Genomic DNA, 17,472 nt, shown 5'->3' with positions numbered 1-17,472 from the left:
TCATGGATGAAGAGGTTTGTGCAATTATATATATGCATAATGTAGTGGATACAATTTTTTTTTGTCCAAATTGATATAGAAAATAGGGACACTTAAAAACTACATACTACTATACATGGCACACAAATTCAAGCATCACCGTTGGAAAGCTGTATGATTCAACTGATTACAAAAAAGCTGGAACTTGGTGAAGTATACATGATTTCATCATACACTGTCGTACCTGCATATCATGTATACAGACCAGTGCATGGAGACTTTGTTATAAAACTTCACCGCAATACTGGAACTAAGAAACTCACTGATATATCAATATCTACAATACCTATGTATAAGTTTCAGATGAACGATTTTGAAAAGGCGAAATAAATGATGGGAGAGACGAAGGACCTGATGGGTAAATTCAAAATATTGACATAATATTGCAATCTCTCTTAAAGACAATTTTATATACTTCATCTGTATCCAAGAAACTCCGACGGAGGTACCCAAAAAGTCTCATAAGTAGATATTCAACTACAAATTAGATTACCCAACACTACAGTATTTCCAGTTTCTCACAAGAGTAAAATTTAAAGATAGCAACCTGTTAGTCGCTAAACACGCGCTAATAATATACGTAAGTATACGAGTTCGCAAGTAGTATATAATCTTTTCTAGTTCATTCCCACATAGACTGTCTTGGTACTCTAATTGATTCACGCACTTAAGTAACAATTTATGGTTATTATTCAATGCTAAGACAATAACAAATTGAGGTTATTTATTACTAAGAATTAAACTAACAATTATAACTAAGAGAATAAGAATGACTGAATTACTATATATGACAAATATGGGATTCTAACTTCATTAAAAACTGCATTCAATAGGCTTATTATTCTTAATCTTAGCATGCAATGGTGATGACACTAATCAGATAACACGAAACTGATAAACGCCAACTTTCGTTGCACAAATACCATACTACCAGACATCCACAAAAGAGATGGAAGCTGAATATACACCAATTATATTGAGACCCTATATGTCTATAGAATTTAACAACATAACGGTTTAAGCACATGTTATCTATCTTGATTACAAAGGGCAAGTAAGATGGTTAAAATTACCCACAAATCATGCATAACAAAAACATGAACCTATGCAAGCATGGCAAGTTCTAAATCCTTAAATTCACTTTCGCTTCATTAAGAATTAACACACTATCTTATAAGTTCGCGACACTCATAAGATGAATACGCACAACCAATACTAGGTTATCATACAATCACCACATACTAAAGCATCGAAACAATTTAACTAAAAAAATCCATAATTAAATCCGCTAGAACCCCATGATAATGATTAGCCCATAATCGGACTCATCATCAACCTGGGTTCCGATGAAAGCATGGTATAATAAACGTAGTCTTTATAACGAATAAATAAAACCAAGTACGAAACAAGAGTAAGGTTCACAAATAAGAAAACTAGCATCCAAGCTACAACTTAGAACAAAGATTCACAAGTAAAAACAAGATCTTCTTCGTCTTCATTGAATCGTGCTACAATGGTCTTCTTACAGCTCTCCTTGATATGTCTCTCGCTTGATATCTTATTAAAAATGCCCTAAAGTTATTTATATAGCAGCCCTAATCAGCAGAGAAGTCCAGAATTCAGTCTTCTATTCAAAACAGGAGTCTTGAAACCCGACCTGGCGCGGGCGCGCTGGTTCTCTAAAGTTTGGGCGCGGGCGCGCGCTTGATCAGCGCGGGCGTGCTGGGCTTCTGCCAAAACTCGACCTCTTTCTTTTTCATGCAAATTTTATCCAGCTTTCCATGAGCTTTTATTCCAAAACAATGCTAATTTACCTGACTACCTAGATAATGCCCGAAATGCAAAAACATTAAAAAACACGTCAAAACACTTAACAACTTGAGTACAAACGCATCAATTCAAAGCTTATTAGAGCATTATTAAGTGTCATAAATGCCACTCAACATACCCCCAAACTTGAATCGATGCTTGTCCTCAAGCATAAACAGACTCAAAGAACAAGAAATAAAAATATGCATGAATGCAACTAAATAAATGCAACGATCCCCATAGAATAACTAAACCAATCAACAAGAAACACCTCAGCAAATGCAGCTTCTCGCACAAAGGTCATTCAAATCTCACAAATCAACCTACAAACCAGAGACGTGCGTGTGTACAACTGCTTAAAGATATACTATCGCAACTAGATCAACAATCATGACTCACTACTTATCAAAGCATTCACATGCTTATAAATAGAATAACAGCTAGACTCAAAATAACTTATAACACTTCAATTCTTATATCGGAGTTAACATGTATTCACGCTTTTATTCACAACAAAACAACACAAGTATGCTTATTTGATCGTGCAATGAGTGAGGTCCACAAAAGACTTATACAATAGTACCCCTGTAGTGAGCGTTAGGTTAGCGGATCCCAGACTATAAAAGCCTTAGGTGACTAGGCACAAAGTCCCCTAAGAACTTAATAGCTCGAGTACTAAAGAGCCCACTCGTGATCAATTATACATAACACTTATTCTTTTTTTTTCTTTTTTTCCAAATTTCTGAACGAGTGCGTTTCGTTCCATCTCGCTCAACCCTAGACTACTCATATAAATATGAGCCGGCTACTAGCCATTTGACACCTAGCCATACAACTAGCAATGAAATCCAAGTTCCCCAATTTCTAAATATCCATGTCTTTTATTATTAAGAGAATATCCAAAATTCTAACTATAAACAAGCGATTAAACCTCGACAAACCAACAAATCGTGATCATGATCTAGCAATCTAGCAACCTATAAGACTTAGTGAAATATAATTGTCTCTAGCATGCAAATCCATTCTATAAGACTTAATATTACTAAATACGACATCACTACCCTAGCATCAATATCACAAGTCAATCGGAAAAATCATCTAAGGGATCATGTTATAATTTAAATGCATGAAAATAAATGAACAAAATATAATAAAAACTACCAAAAATAAAAAAAAACTACATGGTAAAATATGAAAACTATATGTACTAAACTATCATGAATATGCAACTATATGTGACTCACAAAAAACATATTCATTTAACTACTACCCCCAAACTTAAAATATTCACTGTCCTCAGTGAAGGTAATAGTAAGGAATTCAGGCATACCTACTGCGAATTAGAATCATCACCCTCAATGGGTGGAGTGTCAAGCGTGTCCGGAGGCGGATATACGGAGTCCTCACCAAATACTGGCCACTGGATGTCAACACCGGTGGCTCTGAAAGCTGTCCCAAACACCTGGGTGAGATCATGTGCAAACCGACTATGGATGTCGTGCATCGCATCCATCCTCCTCGCTAGATAACTATATTTTATCGAACTCAAACCAGCTCCAACATCTGCTTCTGCTGCCTCCTGCTGCTGCTGCTGTGACGAGCCAACCTCCTCTCCTAACTGTGCTCTCCAAGCTGCCTTACTTGCTTGCTGCGTTTCACCCGCATACATCTGATCGCGAGGCCTCCCACCTGGTAGATGGTCAAAAGAGTAACCAAGCCCCTTCAAATCAGGCTTACCTCCTCCCCACTCCTGCATACTCAACAATGTAGAACTGTCAATAGGAGCACTGGAAAGCTGAAGCTGCTCAAGTACGGGCCAATGAACACCAACTGCCACGCACAACTTCGTCACAACGGACGCATACGGAATAACACATGTAGTACATCCTCTCAAGAATATCAAAATCCCCTGATAAATCACCATCCCCAAGTCAATGTAATCACCCTAAAAAATACCCCACAGCAGACAAGCACGCTCCACAGTAATCTCATGCACATGCGAAGATGGCATGATGTTAGCACAAATAAACGAGTTCCAAGCCCGTGCAAACCTGTTCATGTACGACGCAGGGAACATGGAGTAATCATTAGTGCCCCTCTTGAACTTCCAGTGAGTCTCAGGCACGCACATAGTCACAACGATCAGATCCAAGTCAAAGTCCTCGGGAGTCTTATCGTTCCAAGTGTCCTGACTGGGCTTCCTCGCAGGCTGCTTAATCACCCTCCTAATCGCATCAGCACTGTACTCTACAGTAATCCCCCTAACCACCGTGAAGCCATTCTTCTCCGCCTTAGCGTTAGCATAGAACTCCCGCACAATACTAATGGGCACAACATTGGGAGCTTCACAAAAAGGAACCCAGCCCATCCCAAGAATCATCTCAAACAGCTTACCATCCTTCCCCGATGGCAGAAAACCACGCTTCTTAGCAATAGGCTTTGAGAAAAGCCTCGTGTATTCCTCTTCAGCCTCAGGAGTGGAAAACCTTGGCCTCACACCACCTACAGATGAAGAATCGGTGGTGCTGCTGCCTACTTGCGTTCTTTGTCTCTTTGGTGCCATTGGGATTGAATAAGAGAAAATAAAAACTAAGTGTTTGAGAGAGATTTGTGTTTGAGAATTTGTGGAGTGGTGGAGAAGTTTGTGTATAAGTGTGTGTATTTATAGGTGGAGGGTTGAGAATTAGATATGGAATAGAAGTGGGAATTGATTATGGGAATCGTGGGAATAATGGTTTTGATTGGGAGAGGGAATTATGGGATGTGAAAGAGTAAAAATCGGGTGAGAATTGATTTTGGAGTAAAAGTCCCGATTTCTCTCTTTATTCTGCTGCAATTAGATTTTTTTTCGAACAGGACCCGGCGCGGGTGCACGCTTGGATAGCGCGGGCGCACTCACCTTCTGGAAAAATGGCGTGGGCGCGCTTGGCTACTGGAAAATAGCGCGGCCACACGCTGGATCAGCGCGGGCGCGCTCAACTACTGAAGTTGGCCCTGAATTTGTTTTTCTAATTTTTTCTATTTTTTTGTGTTTTTCTCCTTTGTTCTTGCTTCATCTACCTACTAATGTATAACAAACTTTGGTTGCCTCCCAAGAAGCACTTCTTTTACGTCTCTAGCTCGACGTAGAACCTTGAGCTCAAATGGACAATAGAACGGCACTAACCACCTCGCGGTTTGTCGTATCACCATAGTAATGCTTCAACCTCTGACTATTTACCTTGAATGCTTGGCCCGGATCATTCTCAAAAATTTCCATCGCTCCATGTGGGAACATAATTTTGACTATGAAAGGCCCTGACCACCTCGACTTCAACTTTCCAGGAAAAAGACGGAGACGAGAGTTGAACAAAAGAACTTGTTGCCCCGACATAAATGATTTGAGCACTAGACCCTGATCATGCCACCTCTTGACTTTCTCCTTGTACATTTTGTTATTCTCATAAGCTTGAAGTCAAAACTCGTCGAGTTCATTCAATTGAAATATCCTCTTCTTTCCAGCCGCATTCATGTCAAGATTCAATTTCTTCAAAGCCCAATATGCCTTATGCTCGAGCTCCACAGGCAAATGACACCCCTTACCATAAACTAACTGAAATGGCGACATTCCCAATGGAGTCTTATATGCTGTTCTATACGCCCAAACAGCTTCATCAAGCTTCAAAGACCAATCTTTCCTCGATGGACACACAACTTTCTCTAAAATGCGCTAGATCTCTTTGTTAGACACCTCAGCTTGACCATTTGTCTGAGGATGATAAGCCGTGACAATGCGATGATTCACATTATACCTTTACATCATAGCATTAAATTTGCGATTGCAAAAATGCGACCCCTCATCACTGATTATGACTCTTGGAGTTCCAAACCTTGTGAATATCTTCTTGTGAAGAAAATTAAGCACCACTTTCGCATCGTTCATTGGCAATGCCTTAACTTCAACCCATTTTGACACATAATCAACTGCCAACAAGATGTACTGATTGTTACAAGATGAGACAAATGGCCCCATGAAGTCAATTCCCCAAACATTGAAGACCTCAACCTCTAGAAGCACATTAAGAGGCATCTCATCCCTCTTAGACATATTACCCACACGTTGACATCGATCACATTTCAAAATGAATTGGTGAGCATCTTTAAACAAGATTGGCCAAAAGAAACCTGCTTGAAGAATATGAGCTGATGTCTTTTCTCCACCATAATGTCCTCCATACGCCTTTGAGTGGAAATCTCGCAAGATCCCCCCCCCCCCCCCCGTTTTGCTGTAAGGAATACATCTCCTGATGATTTAGTCAGCTCCTTGACGAAAAAGAAATGGCTCATCCCACATATACCACTTTACTTCATGTAGAAACTTCTTCCTTTGAGCATAAGATAAGTCGGGAGGCATGATATTACTCACAAGGTAGTTCACAATGTCTGCAAACCACGGTTCTTCTTCTTGCTCTCCAAAAACCTGCTAGTCGGGAAAAGACTCATTTATCAATATTTTATCCAATGAAGTAGCATTAGGATTCTCTAAACGCGAGAGATGATCAGCGAATTGATTTTCAGTGCCCTTTCTGTCCTTGATCTCTAGTTCAAATTTTTGAAGCAAAAGAACCCATCTAATCAATCTAAGCTTCGAGTCCTTCTTTGAGACGCGATAACGAATTGCAGCGTGATCAGTGAAAACTGTCACCTTAGTCCCAAGTAGATAAGATCGAAATTTCTCAAAACCCTAGATGATAGCCAAAAGTTCTTTCTCCGTAGTAGTGTAATTCAGTTGAGCACTATTTAGGGTCTTCCTAGCATAGTAGATCACATGAAATATGTTGTTCTTCCTCTACCCAAGAAATGCTCTAATTTCATAGTCACTTGCATCGCACATCATCTCAAAAGGTTCATTCCAATCAGGTGCAGTTATGACCAGTGCCATGATTAAACTCATCTTCAATGTCTCAAAAGCTGCAAGGCACTCGTCATCAAACTTGAAAGGGACATCTTTCTCTAGCAAACTGCACAATGGCTTTGAAATCTTAGAGAAGTCTTTGATGAAACGCCTATAGAAACCTGCATGACCAAGAAAAATGTGAATTCCCTTAACAGAAATAGGCGGAGGAAGATTATTAATGACCCCCACCTTGGCCTTGTCCACGTCAAGACCCTTACTAGATACCTTGTGCCCAAGAATAATGCCCTGACACACCATAAAGTGACATTTCTCCCAATTGAGAACCAGATTGGTCTCAACACACCTCTTGAGAACGTGTCCAAGATTTTACAAGCATTCATCAAAAGAATCGTTAAATACAGAGAAGTCATCCATGAACACCTCCACATTCTGGCCAATCATATCAGAAAAGATGGCCATCATGCATCTATGAAATGTGGCTGGTGCACCTCACTTACCAAAAGAAACTCGTCTGAAGGCGAAAGTACCAAATGGACAAGTGAAGTTAGTTTTCTACTAATCTTCAGGAGCGATACAAATCTGATTGTAGCCCGAATAACCATCCAGAAGACAGTAGTACTCATGACCGGCTAATCTGTCAAGCATCTGATCAATGAAGGGCAAAGGGAAATGATCCTTCCTAGTGGCTTTGTTCAGCTTCCTGTAGTCCATGCAAACTCTCCACCCCGTGACTGTTCGTGTAGGAATAAGCTCATTCTTCTCATTTTCTACCACCGTAATTCTACCTTTCTTGGGCACACATTGAACTGAGCTCACCCATGAACTTTCAGAAATAGGGTAGATGATCCCTGCATCTAGCCACTTAAGAATTTCCTTCTTCACTACTTCCTTCATGATTGAATTAAGTCATCTTTGTTGCTCGACTATAGGCTTGCTACCTTCCTCTAGCAGAATTTTATGCATGCAATAAGAAGGGCTGATTGCTTTAATATCTGCTATAGTCCAGCCAATTATCAATTTGAACTCTCTCAGAATCCTCAGAAGCTTTTCCTCATCACTACCTAAAAGGTCAGATGCAATAATAACAGGCAAAGTAGATGCATCACCTAAAAATGTATACCTCAAATGCTCAGGTAAAGGCTTAAGCTCAAGAGTGGGAGCTTCCTCAATAGATGGCTTGAGGCGTTTAGGAGCTTTTTTCAATTCCTCCATTCCAAGAGATTCAAAAGGCATATCAATCTTCCTCTTCCAGGGAGAAGCATTCAAATATTGCAATTGTTCTTCACCTTCGTCATCTTCACTATTTGAATTTCCCAATAAGGGTATTTCAAAGGCATCAGACGTAATTGATCAAGTTCTGAAGTAACCACAGAATCAACCAACTCCACCTTTAGGCACTCCTCATTTTCCGTAGGAAATTTTATAGCATTGAACACATTAAAAGTTACATCCTGATCCAGCACTCGCATTGTGAGCTCACCCTTCTACACATCTATCAAGGTTCGGCCAGTCACCAAGAAAGGTCTTCCCAAGATTATGAGAATCTTCTTATGCTCCTCGAAATCAAGAATTATAAAATCATCAGGGAAGATGAGTTTATCAACCTTGACCAAGACATCCTCCACAATACCTCGCGGATATGTAATAGAACGGTCGACCAATTGCAAGGTCATATAAGTCGGTTTTGGATCAGGTAAGTCCAACTGCTTGAAGATTGATAAAGGCATCAGATTGATACTAGCTCCCAAATCACATAAGCATCTATCAAAAGACATTTTTCCAATAGTACACGGAATAGTGAAACTTCCTGGATCTTTAAGCTTTGGAGGTAACTTCTGTTGTAGCACAACAATGCATTCCTCTGTGAGAGCGACAGTCTCTAAATCATTTAGCTTCACCTTCCGAGAGAGAATACCTTTCATAAACTTTGCATAACTAGGTATCTGCTCAAGAGCCTCTGCGAAAGGTATGTTGATATGAAGTTTCTTGAACACCTCCAGAAACTTCTCAAATTGCTTGTCCAGATTTTTCTTCTGCAGCCGCTTAGGAAAAGGCGGTGGAGGATAGATCTGTTTCTCCCCTGTATTACCCTCAGGAGGAGTGTGCTTAACAGTAGTCTTACTCGGTTCCACTTCTACTTCCTGCTGCTCTACTTCTTTTTCAGCTCCAGCTTCTTCAGTCAACACTTGAGTTTGTTCAGGATTCGCAACCTTTCCAGACCTCAAAGTGATTGCCTTTACCTGCTCCTTAGCTTCCCTCTTTCCTGGCACTTCAGTGTCACTAGGTAGTATACCAGGCTGACGATTTAGCAAGGCATTGGCAATTTTCCCAATTTGATTTTTCAAGGTCTTCATAGAAATAGCTTGACTTTTGCACATAAGCTTCAACTCCTCTAATTCAGATTTTTCATTAGCTTGTTGCAGCTGGAGTTGTTGTCTCGATGCATATTACGGTTGCTGAAAACCAGGGGGGTTGTACTGCTTAGCTGAATACTACTGATAAGGCTGTTGAACCGCATTTTGAGTGTTGCTCCAACTGAAATTAGGATGATTTCGGTTGTTGGGATGATAAGTGGCTGGCACATGTTGCTGCGAGCGCTGAAAGTTGCTCACGAACCGAGCGGATTCACTAGAAATTGCACACTGATCAGTCTCATGGGCACCAGTACAAAGCTCACAGACACTAGTAATTTGATTAACTCCATAATTAGCGAAAGTGTCCATCTTCATCGTCAAAGCCTTAAGTTGGGCAATAATAGCAGTTGCTGCATCCAACTCCAGAATTCCTGCTACCTTTCCCTGAGTCAGTCGCTGGGAAGGATTTTGATACTTATTAGCAGCCATCAGTTCAATAAGTTTATAAGCTTCATCGTAGCTCTTAGCCCACAAGGCTCCTCCTTATGCTGCATCGAGCATGGGTCTAGAAGTAGCACTCAATCCATTATAAAAATAGTTGATAATCATCCAATCAGGCATGCCATGGTGTGGGCACTTCCTTAGCATCTCCTTATATCGATCCCAAGCCTCACACAGAGATTCTCCAGTTTGTTGAGCAAACTGAGTAAGAGCAATCCTGATTGTAGCAGTCTTCGCCATAGGGAAGAATTTAGTGAGAAACTTTTGAGCAAGATCCTCCCAAGTGGCGATTGACCCTGCTGGTAGAGAATGTAACCAGCACTTAGCTTTGTCCCTCAGAGAGAACGGGAAGAGTCACAACTTGATATCATCTTCAGTCACATCATTGAACTTGAAAGTATCGCAGATCTCGATGAAATCCTTGATGTGCATGTTGGGGTCTTCAATAGGAGAACCCTCAAACTGAACTGAGTTCTGTATCATCTGAATCGTGCTTGACTTGATCTCAAATGTGTTAGCCCTGATGGCTGGCCTGATGATGCTTGACTGAATGTCATTGATCTTAGGCTGAGAATAGTCCATCAAAGCCTTAGGATTTTCTACTTGATTACCCATCTCTATTAAAGCTGATTCCTCGACTTTCTCTTCTTCTTCTACATTCTTTTCTTCTTCAAAAACTTCCTTTCGAACTACCATAACTTTTTCTTCGGCTTTATCCAGTTTTCTCTTACGAGTACGCGAACGCGTATGCATACACCCTCGCTAGAGTACCTAAAATAATGCAAGGAAATGAATAAGTAACAATGTCCGATTCAATGAACATTAACGACCACTGACGGAAAGCACATAAACTATAAATTAACACTGCAGTCCCCGGCAGCGGCGCCAAAAACTTGTTAGTCGCTAAACACACGCTAATAATACACACAAGTATACGATTTCACAAGTAGTATATAATCTTTTCAAGTTCGTTCCCACAGAGACTGGCTTGGTTAACTAATTAATTCACGCACTTAAGCAACAATGTATGGTTATTATTGAATGCTAAGATGATAACAAATTGAGATTGTTTATAACTAAGAATTAAACTAACAATTATAACTAAGAGAATAAGATTGACTGAATTAATATATATGACAAACATGGGATTCTAACTTCATTAAATACTTCATTCAATAGCCTTATTGTTCTTAACCTTAGCATGCAATGGTGATGACTCTAATCAGATAACACGAAACTGATAAACGCCAACTTTCATTGCACAAATACCATACTACCAGACATCCACAAAAGAGATGGAAGCTGAATAGACACCAATTATATTGAGACCCTATATGTCTATAGAATTTGACAACATAACGGTTTAAGCACAAGTTATCTATCTTGATTACAAAGGGCAAGTAAGATGGCTAAAATTACCCACAAATCATGCATAACAAATACATGAACCTATGCTAGCATGGCAAGTTCTAAATCCTTAAATTTACTTTCAGTTCATTAAGAATTAACACACTATCTTATAAGTTCGCGACGCTCATAAGACGAATACGCACAACCAATACTAGGTTATCATACAATCACCACATACTAAGGCATCGAAACAATTTAACTAACAAAATCCATAAATAAATCCGCTAGATCCCCACAATAATGATTAACCCATAATCGGACTCATCATCAACGTGGGTTCCGATGAAAGCATGGTATAATAAACGTAGTCTTTATAACGAATAAATAAAACCAAGTACGAAACAAGAGTAAGGTTCAAAAATAAGAAAACTCGCATCCAAGCTACAACTTAGAACAAAGATTCACAAGTAAAAATAAGATCTTCTTCGTCTTCGTTGAATCGTGCTACAACGGTCTTCTTATAGCTCTCCTTGTTATGTCTCTGGCTTGATATCTTATTAAAAATGACCTTAAGTTATTATATAGAAGCCCTAATCAGCAGAGAAGTCCAGAAATTAGTCTTCTATTTAAAACAGGATTCTTGAAACCCGACCTAGCGCGACCGCACGCTTGATCAGCGCGGGCGCCCTGGCTCTCTAAAGTTTGGGCGCGGCTGCGTGCTTGATCAGCGCGGGCGTGCTGGGCTTCTGCCAAAACATGACTTCTTTTTTTTTCTTGCAGATTTCAGCCGGCTTTCCACGAGCTTTTATTCCAACATCACCTTGACAACAAATTAGCACCAAAACAATGCTAATTCACCTGACTACCTAGATAATGTCTTAAATGCAAAAACACTAAAAAACATGTCAAAACACTTAACAACTTGAGTACAAACGCATCAATTCAAAGTTTATTAGAGCATTATAAAGTGTCATAAATGCCACTCAACACAACCTGCTATGTCAATGTCAAACTTAAAAGTCCCGACATAATAATGATTCGAAACAATATATCCAAATTTATACTAACAACCAATATCAGAAATGGCCTACTAAACTTCTATTATGTTGTCTTAACATCCCAGAAATTTAACAACACACTTTATAAAAAGAAAAATTGCATTTTTTGTTCAAATTGCTATACAGCTTTAAAATCCAGTTTTGTACAATTTTTTGGGCATATTTTGCAGAATTTTCTGTAGTTCTTTTTTTTGCAAAATGATATGCAGTTTTATTATCTAGCATTCTGCACTATATTGTACACAATTTGCATATTTTTCCTACATAATAACTTATTTACATTTCTCCTTCTTACTATGTGTTTCATTTATAGTATACAAGGAATCGTTGGGTGGACGAATATGTAATTCAGATGAACGCTTACCACTAACAACAACACCAATATGTGCGTGTCTGTCTACATAATACTTTTCTTCAATATATCAGTAAACACATCCTGTATAGAATCAACATAACTACATTCAATCAATCATGCTCAAGAATAAGCACGAATGAGATATACACAAACTAGCTGAATCGTTTATTCGAATTACATAAACAACATAGTCGGCTTAAGAGTCTATAAAAAACAACTAAATGTCTACATCAAAGAAATCATTCACACCTGATCGTACTAATATAACAAATAAACACACATCATTGATAACTCCTGGTGGCGGGACTGCTCCTTCGATGCCGTGTCTGGATCCTTCGCCGCTGTGGAGGTGTAGCTGTCGTGGGTCTCCTACAAAACAACACCGAAAGGGGGGTTTAGGTCCCGCGGCGCCGGTGTGAGAGTATCTTACTCGCTTTTGGGGAAGATGAAGATAGATAAGAATGCAAGGTGACTATGTGTGTATATGAGTGTGATAGAGTGATTAACCCCAAAACCTCACCTTCTTGGGCTATATATAGCCCAAGGATAAGGTTTTGGGGTTGGTACCTTTGAATTATAGCCATTGGTTCTAGGAGTGAAGAACACCTGGATGGAGTGGATGCTTTATACGTGGCAGCGCGGGACTGGCCGATGAATGTTCTAAGGATCCTCTGACACGTGCCCTGATTATTCTCATAATTGATAGGTGACAGTTGTCCCTATCATGTGCTTAGGCAAGTGCCTCACGTGCTGGGATTTCCAAAGATTGGGCTTGCGGGATTGGGCTAGTCAGGACTAGTAGTGTGCGGGACTGGACTGAGTTAGGAGTCCGGGCCTAGTCCTTACAGGAGCTACATATGCTATCATGTGCCCCCACTCCCTTATGCAGATTTTCTGGATGGGGGAGTAAGGTTGGGCTTGTTTGAAGAACATGTTTTTGATTGTTGTCTTTAGAAGAATTTGTGATTTTCTTGCCCCCAGTCCGGATTGCGTTGAGTTTAGCCAATCAGGACTAAGGTTGGTTGTCCTTAGAAGAATTTGAGATTTTCTTGCCCCTCAGTCCGGATTGCGTTGAGTTCAGTGATCAGGACTAAAGTAGGTTGTCTTTAGAAGAATTTGCGCTTTTGTTGCCCCCAGTCGGGATTGCGTTGAGTTCAGCGATCAGGACTAAAGTTGTAACACCCCCAGATCCGGGGTCAGGGATCCGGGTCGTCACGGTCTTTCTTTCCACAATATCACTTCACTTAATTAATAAATAACCTTATACTGTGACCCCACACTAACACACACCACAACCCGTTATAGTCTCAGAGATGAAATTGAAATAAGTACAAGTCCTTGAATCCACAATTAAAAGTTATTACAACCCAAAATGATTACTTGATAAATTTAAAGTTAATTGCCATTATCTGCCACAAGTTATAATTATACATAATTAATTCTCAAAAGTAGAATGCCTGATCTACCAATAGATCTACCTCTGCAGCTATAGCAGCTACAACATCAACGGGAAGACGCAGGACGCTTCCCACGCGCTTGCGCTGGGTCTGCTGGAGTCTGGCCATCTTTCCTAACTATTGTTGTGTGATGAAGAAATAAAGCAAGAGTGAGCCTTACAGCTCGCAAGATAATATATAGCGATAACAATAATACAAGTATCTAAATGGATACTTACTAGAATCTTTTATCATGTGTAAGATAATTACTTACTAGATATAAGTTTTAAAAGAAGATGAAGTTACCAATTACTTCACTATACTTATACCATTTTTAGAAATCTACTTGAACTACTACTGTTCAAAGTATAATAAGATTCACGAGGTCATCCCATAGATGAGACCACAAATAAAACTTGAAAATATTTGATCTTTGAAATATTTTGAAAAGAAATGAAGTTACGAGATACTTCATTCAATGGATACACCAATAAAACTGTTTGACCCTGTCAATGCTTCGGCAACCACCCATTAGTAGCCTTTCGATCGAAATGCTACGGGTAGTGTTGCAGAATTATCCAAATGGATGATGAACTCATTACGGGAGTTTGCCGCGCCAGGAAGACCACTTACGATGATCAGTCGTAGTAGTACAACCCCACCATTTTCTACATGTAGAGGAGAACCTGTCGGATTTACTTGTCAACCGAACACTAAACTCCTAAGGAATGGACCGCCTTAGCGAAACTTCCAGGCCATTTGGGCCAATATAATAATACAGCTGGGCCGGCGCTACTCGGCCACTTACGCCACTCCTAGTTCAGATGAAATCCATGACTCTGAAACATAAAGCTCGTCCCCACTTTCTCCAAGTAGAAACTTGTTGATACGGCTCCACCAAGAAGTCGTATCTAGTTGGAAAGGAAAACTCACCGATATTTCCCAGGCGATGCCTGTTAATGGATTAACTTGTTCCAAGAATTTTACTTCCCGAGTATTGGGTAAGTAATCAAAAACTCTTTTATCAAGACAGCAACCTTGTTGCGAATATAAAACACACCACAGAGCCGGATCCCTCAGGTTTTGAGCGAGTATTTAAATCCCCTTCGAAAGGAGGATCTTAAATATAAAAATGAGTTTTGGGATCCGCTCTAACTTTTAAAAATCATTTTAAAGACTCGAAAACACTTTAAAGAGTGTTTGGAATAATGCTGATTTAATAAAGTAAATCAGTCTCAATAAAAAGAAATATCTGGATATTATTATTTAAATAATATTCCCATAAAGAGTAATTGAGGTAGAAGTTGGAAAACTTATACTTGAAATGAATAGTAAATAATCAAAGATATACTTATACGAAAGTAATATCTTTATTTGAATATCAAAAGTAAGTTTGATTATCGAACATTATTCTTTAATAAATAAAGAATATTAATAAATAATAAGCGGAGTCATAATACCTCGAATGAATATTATAAATAATATTCATTAAATAAAATAAAGGAGTCATACATCCTCAAATGAATATCCAAGTAATATTTAATAAATAATATAAAGGAGTCATAAGTCCTCGAATGAATATTCAAGATAATATTCATTAATAAAATAAAGTTATCGAATAAACCTTATTCGATTAATAGTTTTGAAAACTATTACCATATATATATATATAATATATATATATATATACAAAATCTACTCGGGATCCTCGACTCCCGGTTTAGAAATATGTTCACCTTTTTATCCCCTATACTAAGGGTAACTCAAATACCGCTTATCTCTAGCATAGGTATTATCAACTGAACCAACAGATATATATGGCAAGAATACGAAACAGGCATGCATATATATACCATATCAGCATGCTACAATATATCGCAAGAATTTGCTAATATAACCATCATGCATCTACTACAAGATAATGCATATACAAGCGTATACATCACAACAACAGTATAACGGATAGAAAACTTGCCTGAACGACTGGGGGTGATAAAAGGCTCGGGACGAGTCTGGTAACCTATAAACAACAAGTAAGTTGGAATTAAACCAAAGTCACTTATAAATCTATACTTTAACCAACTTAGACTCTAACGCTCGTTTTGCGCTCACAGATTCTCTTAAGTCACTCGAGTACCCTCGGCTCCACCATTTTTAATAAATTAACCATTACGGGTTTTAAGGCGATTCTTTTGCGGGTGTCTTACCAACTGCCTAACACTCTTACCATAATTGTTTCATACATTAATTAACCCTCTTTGGTCTTTAACCTATGTTTCAAAGTAAGGCGAGGGGAAAAGTTTCGTTCGCAAAACGTCGTTACTTGAAACGGTCGTTTCTCCTAAACCGTATATCAGAATCAAACGAACTACATATCAAAACGAAGCTCGTAACATGAACTATCTAAAAATGGCAATGGTCAACATCTAGCAGGGGGTTCTCGGGTCCTAATGTTATGAACAAAAGCAGTCTAAAGTAAATCGGACATTACGACGGCTATGTTTACGCGATTTCCCAAATTTAAACCATTCAAAAACCATCACAATTCAACCTCAACCCATTCGTACAACCAAAGTCCATCCTTATCACATCATAACAGCCCCAATAAATTTAATATTAACATTTATACTTATGCCTAAGCTTGAATTTAACTATACTTAAGTTCTTTTAACCAAAACAACAAGATTCACCATTCCATTTCACTACCACTCCAACCCAAACTCTAAACCACAAGCATTAAGCTACTATATCACCATAATAATCAAAATCATCTTATTATACAAAGGAATCTAGGGTTTGGAGATGATATACCTTCCTTGAAGTGGTGGGAGTAGCTAGGAAGCCTTAAGAAGCCTTGAGAAGTCTTAGGGATGCTTGGATCTTAAAGGAAAACAAGAAAATTCAAGTTAAAAACTTTGAAATCACTATTCATTGTCTTCTTCATTGATTTATTGAAGAAGATTGAGAATGAATGGGGTGCTTAAACTCATGATATAGCCATAACTATGCATAAGGATGATTAGGGAATTATCTTACCAATTTAGGAAGCCTTGATCTTGAGTTTTGAAATTTCTTGCTTCTTGAAAATGAAAAAGCCGAGAGCAAGCTTTTGTTGAAGAGAATAGATTTCTTTTGTTTTGATGAAATGATTTGTTTGGCTTGGTTGGTTGAATATTTGATTTGTTTTTAATTAATTACCAATTTAACCTTGGTTTTGTGTGGTTAACAATCCACCACATTTCCTTCCTTCTTATGTCATGCTTATGTCATGCTATGATGTCATCTTCCCATCCTTGTCCTCTTCCCATTGGTTGGGTGACATCATCCTCTCTAATCCCTTTGATTAACTTCCTAATTGTTTTCCTAATGACCGCTGATCTGTTATACGGTTCGCTTAATTTTCGTTTTCGTTTATCGTTTGAGGGATCATACCCGGGATCTTATTACTTAGGTTCCCTTAACCTTTCTCAATATATTATATTCCTTTTATGATCCTCTCTTATAATCCTTTAATTTAAATCCTTTTTATCATGTTACCTTATACTCAATTCTTTCCGTATCTAGTGGATTTCCAGGAAAAATCAAAGTGTTCGGTATTGGATTCTGACGATCTTTACATACACTTATATACCATGTAGAGTACTAATAAAATCTCAGAATATCCATAACAGAA

The 17,472-nt window shown here is 38.7% G+C and overlaps 1 non-coding gene across 1 annotated transcript; it reads left to right on the top strand.

The window, feature by feature from the left end:
- The first annotated feature begins 9,718 nt into the window (after nt 1–9,718).
- On the top strand, nt 9,719–9,825 carry LOC141670018 (small nucleolar RNA R71). Its single transcript, XR_012554269.1, has one exon. It is a non-coding gene; the product is annotated as a small nucleolar RNA R71 (small nucleolar RNA).
- The last annotated feature ends 7,647 nt before the right edge of the window (nt 9,826–17,472 follow it).

Source organism: Apium graveolens, chromosome 6 (genome assembly GCF_009905375.1).
Source record: "Apium graveolens cultivar Ventura chromosome 6, ASM990537v1, whole genome shotgun sequence".
NCBI lineage: Eukaryota > Viridiplantae > Streptophyta > Magnoliopsida > Apiales > Apiaceae > Apium > Apium graveolens.
This window is presented reverse-complemented; position numbering and strand designations above follow the sequence as displayed.